Here is a 9,257-nt window from a genome sequence, read left to right on the forward strand (position 1 = left end):
CTGACTTTTAATATATTTTTTTAGTGGCACATCCGCTTTAACTTTGTTGTCTGACTATAGATCTTCATCCCAAGCTTGTTTGAAACTATTTACTGTTGACTGTCTCACTACCTCTGATGGTAGTTTATCCCAAGCATCAACTACTGTACAGTACTAGTCATTTATAGTAGGTAACAGGCATTTTTTTTTTTAAAGCAGAAAAATCTTGTTCAGGAATGTAGTTTACTGCCAATTCAAACACCAAATGCTTATAACCGCGGTAAACCGCGTTTAATGCACGTTTGCATTCATACGCGTTTGTGGGCATTTTTGGGAGAGTCTCCTGAGGTTATCGTTAAAAAACGCTTCTAACCTCAAATGCTAATAACCGCTGCTAACCTCACGTATGCAAATGCTGTAAAATGGACGTTTTTGACCGTCGGTTTTCAGCTGTCAGTTTCCAGAGTTCAGAAAATGTTTGCAACTGCCCTGTGTACATGAGCCCTAAAATAGCTTGTAAATTGTGTTCTTAGCTGTTTATCTAGAGACCAGCTTTAATGACATTAGCAATCCATCCTATTGAAGCTGTGCCTGTGATCGCTCTGTTGATGCTTTCAGGTCCCCCTCATCTACTGTTCTAAAAAAAAGAAGAAAAGATGCAACAGGAGGCAAGAGGAAAATATTTACAAAGTGTGAGGAAAATCCCCTCTTAGTGCTCTTTCCCATGGAGCTGCTCCGCTTAGGGTTGCCACCTTTTCTTCAAGCTCAACCCGAACAGAGAGTAGTAATGCGGTGCGCATAGCGTACCGCAGCGAATGGTGGGTGTGACCAGATTACTCTTCCTGACATCATCACCCTGCCCTCCACTGATGCCAAACCTACCACCAGACGGCCGCTGCAGCTCTCGGACGGCAACAGATTTGTGTGTGACTATCTTTGGGAGCCACAGCCTGGTCTGAATGTGTCCAGGTTTCAGTCCGCCTGAAACCCGGACACATGATTCAAAACTCGAACTGTCCAGGTGAGTCCCGTACAGGTGAGAACCCTAGGTCCGCTCACTTCAATAGGAGATCCATAAGCAAAGCAAGACAAATGTAATTTTGCTCTGTTCATTTAGGCCCAGATTCACGTAGAATCGCCTACGGCGAGGGAGTGGCTTAGATACCTGCAGATTTTGCGGCTATCTATGCCCGAAAGTGGGTGAAAATACCTGTATTATACAGGTATCTGCACCCCCTCACCCCTGAAAGGTGACAAATGTGACACCAGAGGGGAAGATGGGTGTTCCGAAAAGCAGAGGTTCCATTTTTGTGTGGACCTCCGCTTTAAGGCCTGGTTCATACTGTACTAGATGTGGTGCGAATTCACAACAAATTTTCTGCAAATCTGCACTGCATAAAAATTGCAACCTGTTCATGCAAACTGATTGCGGAGTGTATGTTAAGTGTTAAGTGATTGTAATGTTTTTTTTTTTGTTTGTTTGTTTAAAATACCAAACATGTTATACTTGCCTCCTCTGTGCAATGGTATCCGGGCAGCACTCCTGGCTCCTCCTCTTCATTCAGTGCCCCCATGGAGAGCCGCATTCTTATTGACACGGACAGCAGGACTCGGCCCCATCCCCTGGCTCCCTTGTCACTGGATTTGATTGATTGATTTGATTGACAACAGCGGGATCCAATGGCTCCTGCTGCTATCAGTCTATCTAATGAGGACCCGAGACAGCGGCTGGAGCTGCTGGGCTCGTCCTGGACGCTGGAATGACCGGGTTCAGGTAATAAAAAGGGGGGCTCTGTTTACTTTTTTTATTAACTGATTAAAGTGTGTTTTTTCCCCCAAACAATTGTTTGAAAGACCGCTGTGCAAATACAGTGTGACATAACATATTGCAACAACCGTCTTTTTATTCTCTAGGGTCTTTGGGGGTTCTAAGAAATTTTCTAGCAAAAAATACTGATTTTAACTAAGCAACAAGTGTCAGAAAAAAGGTCTAGTCTTTAAGTGGAGTGAAGTTTAGAGGCGCTAGCTGATAGTGTGTGTACACTAAATAAATAATAAAAATTGTATGCATCAATAATTGAATATAAATGAGTGAATGTAACAATAACATGTGAATAAATAGTGACCATATATAACAAATATAAACCACAATAGTTATGAGTCAAATTATGATAATGCACAATAAAAAATAGAAAATGACAATTGTGCCAAAACTAAAAATAGAGTCCATATATATAAGTGATGAATCTTCAAAACCATAGACAGAAGATCTTCCACCTTCACCAAGATAAAGAAAGACCACCAAAAGTGCTCATGGATGGCACCTTACCGCAAATAATGGACCACTTTAATTAAAAAGAGGTCAATCAGGCAGATAAAGATAATATTCCAGACCCAGATCTCTCAGTCTCAACAGTCTTGATAGAGCAATACTCCACGCCACATGGGATAATTAAAGCAAAAGAGAGAAAATCACCATAGAATAATATTGTTTTTATTGGGTAAAACAGAGAAAAAAACGCCAAGTGGCCTCTTACTTGATGGGGTGCCTAGCCCCGGCACTGAGGTTGAGAGCGTAGATGTTAATGGGAGAATAGATGGAGTCCCGTGGCCGGCATAGGAACCGTGCAGAGCCGCACTAACGCTGTTGGCGTGCGTTCCACCCTTCAGAATGAGAGAGCCAGCGGGACCAGGAAGTGGGTGGGTCGAGCGTGACCTGTAAGCCTCGACGTACGTTTCGTGATGATGTCACGTCATCAGGAAGCAAGTCTTTAAGTGGTTAAACTTCCCTCATTTACAGACCGAAGTTCATCCCTTTAAAAGGACTAAGGCCCCGTACACACGACCGAACATGTTTGCTGAAACTGGTCCGCGGACCAGTTTCAGCAGACATGTTCGGTCGTCTGTACAGCCGAGCGGACAGGATTCCAGCGTACATTTGCCCGCCAGACCGTTTTCGAGCGGGCAAATGTTTCTAAACTTGCTTAGAAACATGCCCGCTGGAATCCTGCCCGTCGGACATGTTCGGTCGTCTGTACAGACTTACCGTACATGTCCGAGCGGCCGCCATCCCTCGCATGCGTCGAATGACTTTGACGCATGCGTGGAAGCATTGAACTGCCAGGGCCGCGCACGTCACCGCGTCATCGTCGCGGCGACGGCGCGGCCTCGTCGCCGCGTATCGTGTACGCGCGGATTTCTGTATGATGGTGTGTACAGCCATCATACAGAAATCTCCGGGCGGGCATGTACGCTGAAAACGGTCGGGCGGACCATTTTCATCGTACATGTTTGCCCGTCTGTACGAGGCCTAAGTGTTACAATGTTTCTCTTAATCTCTGTCTAAGTGATGTTGTCACAAACTTGGCAGGCTGCCTGTTTTTTTGGGGGTTTATTTTGACAGCTGTCAGCAGTGAGCAGAGAACTCTCTGCACTGAATCGGGAAAATGTTGTGTTAAAGCGGATGACTTTTAAGATAAAAATACCCCTAGAATACTCATGCTTCATGCAATGTAACAAAGGTATGCTGTAAACTATGCCCAGTTTTCAATCTGTGCAGCATTGTTTTCCTACTTTGTGACGTTTCTACACAGCGGCCATCTCCAGTGTGGGCATCTGAAGCCACAGTGTCCTCCTTCCTGGATTCTGTGCATGCTGGCTACCTAGCATGCACCTGCCGATCTCGTGCATGTGTAGTACGGTGCAATTTTGGTCAGTTTGGCATGGCACAGCCATGCCAAGCTGACCTAGATTTTCCATAGACGCCAATGATAAATGTTACTGGAGCCGTGCAATGCCAAGCTGGCCAAGAATTTTCATTGACGCCATGCCAAGCTGACCAAGATCTCCTAGGAGGAAATAATGTCTGCGGCCCCGGCCCCAGAGGAGGAAGTAAAATTAGATATAGGCATAAATCAGGTGAACAGGAAAAAAAAATAATAATAAACTGCCAATTCATTTTAAGGATGCACATTACTGCTGCATGGTTAGGAGTGAAAAATGTGGGTATAATTCTGCTTTAGGATCGCAAGGGGGGTAGAATCTTGATCTTGATCCTTTAACGATTAATCACGCAGTTTTACAATTAGATTATAATCTCTCGGGTACAGGGCCCCTCCCAACTCTCTTGTATTGAATTGTATTGTTACTGTACTGTCTCCCTTTATATTACAAAGTGCAGCACAAACTGTCGGTGCTATATAAACCCTGTATAAAAACATTACATGACAAATCAGAAAGGATTCCCAAAGCATGATGGATTAACCGATGATAACCCATATTAGGGTCATCTGCCTTTTAGTTGGCTTTGTCTAATGCCTCGTTTCCACTGAGCGGATCGGTTCGGGTCGCTTAGAATGGAACGGGTTAGAATGGTCCGGTCTATTCTGCAAAGCATTTCCACTGCAAATCGGACCATCCGGGACCATGCAAGGTTTAGAAAAAAAGCCTAGCACATCCACCAATCAGTGAGATGTATTTGTAGGTCCGCCCTAATGGAACCGTTCCATTCTCTATGGCCCCACATCTGAAGCAGGACCCAGAATGGTCCGGTACGGTTCGCTTTTATGGCACGCTTTCATAATGGAAACACCCAAAAAAGCGTACCGTACCGAACCGATCCGCTCAGTGGAAACGAGGCATAACTGAACTCTCAGACTGAGGTGTTCAATAACGAAGGAGTCATTTGTGTGTTTAAATGTTATCTTGCAATCAGCAGACATCTGTTTTTTTTTACTATCAAAAATTAAAGAGCCCAAAACTTTAAAAAGTATGCGAAATATTAATATGCAATCCTTCCTATATTCACCCAAAATAGTATTTTATGTACAGCCATAAATTGCATCTTTGCCGTCTGTATAATTTATTTTTTAATCTATTTACATAATTTATTATAAATCCTTCTAAAATAAATTATTATTGCTGTGCACTAACATATACAGTATATATATTATTTTTTTATTATACCATATACTGCTGAAAGTTAAATATTTGTTTCTATATCATTTTACTTGCTTTTTCCTTTTTACCAATTGTGTTGTAGTTTTTATATGTCTGTTTTTCACAGTTTGGTGGTTGAATTAAAATACATTTTAAATGACTTTGGAATGCTGTCTTATTTTCTTCCTGCATCTCTTTATTGATTATTTTATCTTTAAACCTAGACTAAACTCACCGATTAAACAAACTGGCCATACCCCAAAAACTAACTGCTAAAACCAATTTTTTTATTATTTTTATTTAAAATTTCACATAGATAAAAATGTCAACATCGTATAATATACAGAGTTCAGAAAAACATCATTCCAAAATGACAAGCAAAATAAAATCTAACTTTAAAGCGGTTCTCCACCCTAAAGTGAAGTCCCGCTGATCGGAACCCTCCCCCCCTCCGGTGTCACATTTGACACCTTTCAGGGGGGAGGGGGGTGCAGATACCTGTCTAAAGACAGGTATTTGCACCCACTTCCGGCCCGGCATTCACGGGCAAAAGACGGGCGTTGCGTCACATCCCGTCGCCCCCCCGTTGTGTGCTGGGAACACTCGGCTCCCAGCACACAGCGGGAGCCAATCGGCGGGCGCGGCGCGACTCGCGCATGCGCCTAGGGAACCGGGCAGTGAAGCCGCAGCGCTTCACTTCCTGGTTCCCTCAGCGTGGATGGAGGGGGGAGCAGCAGGGTGACGAGCAATCGCTCGTTATCTTCTGCGGACGCCGCTGGACTCCAGGACAGGTAAGTGTCCTAATATTAAAAGTCAGCAGCTGCAGTATTTGTAGCTGCTGGCTTTTTTTGGGCGGAACATCCGCTTTAATACACATACAAGAAAAACACATAACAATATTTACATGATCCGTCTGCCCTCCCCCAAATCCCAGACAAACCAAACATTATTTTAAAAGAAGATTAAACAGACAACATATCTGCATAAATCCCACTCCACCCTCCGCCAACATACATTTCCCCCATGGCAGAAAGAAAAAGGAATTATTTACATGCAGGATCCCTCACCAAAGGCAATTTACATAAGACCCATCCTATTTACAGTACATAAGAACCCACATCCACTCACTTCATTATTATGCCAAAAAAATGCCCCTACCTAATCTGTCCCTCTGCCGTATCAATACACAAACAAAATAATCCTACATTACTACATATTGACCCTTCCACTGACCTATGCTCACCCTGCAGAAAAAGGCTATCATTTTATTTTATCCTGGTCAGCCGAGTTTTTGCCACCTCGGTCACTGCACCATCACACTTTTTTTTTTTCACATCTGCGTCTTGGGCTGGGTCTTTTTTTTTTATTGTGTTCACACACCACGGTACAAAATTTTTTTTTTTTTTTTCCTGACCAGAAGGCCGGCCATTGTATTTCACAATGGCACCATAGCACTTTCTCCTCTTCCCTTTTCCCCACTTTTATGTTGTTTGTTGTGTTCGTCACTTTTTTTGGTTATTGGGTATGTACCCTGCTTACGTTTGATCAGTAGTCTGCAGTTTCTCGGGCCTGCCCTGAACGTCTTGGGAGGGGGTGGACATGGCCTTCCGGCTTGGTTTGCCCTCTCTCATGGGGTCTCGATTCGGGGGAACCCTACCAAGTACTTGGAGTGGTCTGTCTCGGGAGACCTCACAGAGAATGGGGTCTGTGCGGTTTTGGCCAGATGGACCATATGAAGTACCCTAGTTCCTGTCTGGAGCCTAACGCCCTGGGGGATCAGGGAAAATGTCCCTTCTCTTCGGAGGAGGACCATATATACACCCTATATACACAAAGGTGTATCTCACTTGTTGGTGTGCACTTTTCTTTTCACTGGGTGGAGTTTTTGGAGTGTGTTCACACACCACGGGCTTAAAAAAAAAAAATATTCTTCTGTCTATTGAACAACTCTTTGTTACATAAATATTTCCTCACATTCTCTCACATTCTCTCACTCTCAAACCCCCAATCCCTTCCATCTCGACCTTTATTTCTAATTTTCCAAACATCTACTTGCTTTTACACTATCACCCGACACCTCCATCAACTCAAACTTCCTAACACATCTTTCCATTCCAATGTAGAACCAAGGTACACCAAAACTTACAGGCTTTCTCCATACTTTCCTTGGGACTGTAGGCCATACACTCCACCCAACAACCATACTCCAGGTACAAACATAAATAAATACACTGACCCATCATTGGCGAATAAAGGCCGCGGTAATTTTATTGGTTTAAACACAAAATAATTTCAAATCATCATATCAATTTTATTCCATAACTTCAACATCAAAAATTGCCATTAATAAAGCAAAACCAAATAAGTGCAACTGCTCAGTTTTTGTCACTCAAGCAGCATTTAACTCATTAATTGACATATCACGTCCCACAAGCCAGGCATGAGCATCATGCCCGGCCCCACCCCACCTCCGCGGCCTGCTCAATACCGTACTGCAATCCCAAATTAAATATATCAAACCCCACGTCCGAGAGGTGGACGCCATCCTGCCTGTATAACCCGGTAAAACCCCCTTCTAGATCCACATGTCTGTATGCCAGACCACCCAGCTGGGGCATGAACTTGCTCATGGCCCGATTTATACGCTTCCTCATCTTCTCCATGGCCCTCCTCTGAGTAGAGGAGAGCCAAGAGAGGCGCGGAACGATTTCTGAGAAAATCAAAATTGTACCTGGAGAGGCTAGTGAAAACCGCTGCAAATCCCTTTGAATCATAAATAACAAATCCAAAGTCCTTACTTTACCCAAATCATTCCCACCTGCGTGAATTAATAATACATCCGGCTTAGGCCATCGCTGACTAAGCCCACTTAAGTGAAAATAAAGTTGATGCCACTGAAGTCCCCGCACACCTTTCCAATAAACCTGGAATGATTCCGGACGAAAAGATAAATTAGTTGAATACCTACGCAAGGCCGCTCTCTTATGCGCCCAGTGAATATAGGAGTGTCCCAGAATCCAAACTGTGCGGGGCTGACCTGAAAAATTTAAATAAACAGGTTAGGGCGAACGTAAATCCTAAAACAATTTGATTTCCACCTCCCCATCTCTTTAATGGCCGATTCACACACCCCTCTCCGGGCCGCCTCTGATGCAGCGCCTATCCTAAATGAGTGGGAGGATATACGCATGTTCTGCAAACCCAAATTTTTTAGACACTTATGCAGCACTGCATCAAATTGGTATTTGGTAAGTGGCCCTCCATCCTGGTGGACTAAGAACAAACCCGGAACCGGGGGCCTAATGCTTAAAAATTGAGACACCGTGTCCACGGGGCAAATCGACTTATCGTTGTTCGCCGCCAACCGAATCCCAACGCCTTTACCCAACGCGTCGGTCTTGGAGCGACTTAACCACAACTGAATTCCCGTGACGTCTACCCTTACGTGATCGACTAAAATTCCCGACCCACCCCGTTTAGATTTTGGGAGTAGCTCTGATATCCGTAAAGCCCCATGAAAAGCGAGCACGAACGCCGTTCTAAAAAGCAGGGATTCAAAACCCGAAAAGCAAACGGACGACGCTATCTCGCACAGTTTACCCAAAAGATCCAGTGAAATCGGCCTTCTGTCATCTGGAACGAAATGAGCCCTCTTGTACCCTTTTAAGGCCTGTTTCACTGAAAAGTAAGCCGTGCACGGCGGAAAACCCCGCAGCCGGCAAAAAAAGGATATTCCCGCCAAGGTTTTTGAGCTATGGCTAAAAGAAAAACTTTGCTCCATAAGGGAAGCCACAAACGCCAATAATGACCCCTCGGAAGGGCGGCCATCACTAACTCCTAACCCTTCTGCAAAGGACAACCAGCTCTTCCAAGAAGCAGCATAGCACAACCATGTCTTGGGTGCCACCGAACCCTGTATTGCTCTTGAAACTATGTCCAGATTAGGTCCCACAGATATTCCGGGCAACGAATCCCTTCCACATCCGCATCTGGCAGCAGCTGGCGAAAACGGTCCATCTGAAACCGAGATAATGCATCGGCAAGATTATTTTGCACTCCCGGCGTGTGCTTGGCTTTCAGCCACACATTAAAGTGTAAACAAAGAAACACAACCTGCCGTAAGATCTTGACCACCAGCAAAGACTTTGATGAAAGGCAATTTATGGCAAAGAGGACCCCTTTATTGTCTGTTTCCACCAGAATCCTTTTGTTTGCAAACTGAGCTCCCCACAAAGTTAACGCCACTAATATCGGGAACAGCTCTAACAGAACGATGTTTCTTGTAACCTCCTGAACCACCCAAGATTCTGGCCATGCTGCGCAGCACCAGTGCGTTCCCC

The sequence above is a fragment of the Rana temporaria genome, unplaced genomic scaffold, assembly GCF_905171775.1.
Source record: "Rana temporaria unplaced genomic scaffold, aRanTem1.1, whole genome shotgun sequence".
Lineage (NCBI taxonomy): Eukaryota > Metazoa > Chordata > Amphibia > Anura > Ranidae > Rana > Rana temporaria.